Source organism: Amphimedon queenslandica, unplaced genomic scaffold (assembly GCF_000090795.2).
Source record: "Amphimedon queenslandica unplaced genomic scaffold, v1.1 AMPQUscaffold_13443, whole genome shotgun sequence".
NCBI classification, from domain to species: domain Eukaryota; kingdom Metazoa; phylum Porifera; class Demospongiae; order Haplosclerida; family Niphatidae; genus Amphimedon; species Amphimedon queenslandica.
The window spans coordinates 62,699-64,522 of record NW_003546321.1 but is presented as its reverse complement, the minus strand read 5'-3'; positions in this window follow the sequence as shown (position 1 = coordinate 64,522).

Sequence of the window (1,824 nt, the reverse complement as noted above, 5' to 3'; positions counted from 1 at the left end):
TGCATTTCTCAAAAGAGAAGTAAGCCCTTTCAGTACAGGATGAATCAGCAATGTAACGATGGCTCGAGCATCTACATTGTTAGTGAATGAGGACAGAGCGTCATGCAGGAGTCTATTGCAGATCACCATGTCATAATTGATGGCAGTAATGAATGTAGTGGTGACAGAATCTTAGCACATGATAGACTGAATATGCAATAAAAGTTCATGACTCCTAAAAATTTACATATTGCTTTGGAGTGGTTGGTTGGGGATAATACTTATGGCATGAACATTGTGTGCATTTCATGTCGTTCAATATGATAACCTAACAAAAGGGAAGAAGTACAAAATACACACTTATTACAGATAAAAATTAATTCCATCTTTTATAGTTTAGTTAGTATTGCAGTGAGATGAGAGATATGTTCGTCTTTAGTACTACTTTCGACAAGTACATCATCAGTAAAGGCATAGCAATACAGAAGTCCATGCAGGACAAAATTAATAAATCTTTTAAATGAGTATGCCTTGTTGCGAAGACCTAAGGAACACATTCAGACAGGTCAAATGGAGTCGTCGGAGCGGTGTTGTGAATGTCATCTGGGGCAACAGGTAGTTGATTATTGCTCGTACTACATCTAATTTTAAGATACAATTTTACTGTGTACAATAGTTGTAAAATCCTAAACATAAAGTATAGCATACCTATCAGGTGTAGTATGACTATTGATGATGCTATGACATTAACACGGTCTCAAGTCAGTAGAGGACTATTTAGTGACCTTGTGTAGTGGTAAAGACTTCTTACTTGATAAAGGCTTGATAATTCCAAGCTGTGGCATGCGATGAAACTTAGTTTAAGCAATCTGGAGATAGCTTTTGAGGACGTGCAGTGACAAGACATCCTGTAATGAAAATGTGGACTAAATGTTCACTGGTAAGGTATTTGAATGAGAATTAGGCATACTGGAAAGTAAATATAGTAATTAGACCTCTAATCATGATAACACATACTGTTTTTGCGAGCGTGGAGAGTCGTGTATGTAATAACCGAGTGGAGGTCGTGATGAACGCCTTATCATTTGAACAAAAGGGACCACAAAAAAAACTCTCGAATCTCTCGACACAGAAATGAATAAAAGCATGCATTATATAAGAAAAGAATTATGACGTCATCAGTTACACAATATGACATAACAACATAGCCAATAGGGAAAAGAAACATTGTACACATACAAATAAGAATTAAGAACAATAATAATAGTACAAAATGGTAATAACAGCAATGGCAACAATAGTAATACAAAACAGTAATAACAGCTATAGTAATAATCAGAATAATAATATTAACAGAAATCATAACAATAATCATAATAAAGAGAATAATAATTGTAATGGAAATATACAAATACACAATTTACAACACCCCTCCCCCCATTAGCTTAACATACATCCGGTCCATGGTCCCTATGAGTCCTAGCTTGAGACAAACGACGTAGGGGAGGCGGCTCCCTTAATATTGAAGCTGGAGGCGGTAACAGTGGAGGAGGCGTATCGGTAGCCAAAGGAAAATCATCACATTCATCATACTCATTCTCTGGACATCTCTCATCCATATTAATATGTCTCTTACGTAGTTGTTCAGTATGTCGTTTCGTGACAATGCCATGAGGGGTTTCTGCCCAGTATGAGAGAGGGCCAGTAATCTTAGTGACTATGACTGGAATCCAATGTGGAGTACCAGAATAATTACGAGCAAAAAGACTTTCTCCCACTTGAAACGATCTGATTGGTTTATTGGGAGTAGTGGATTCTCCTGCTTGTCTTGCACTTTTTTTGACA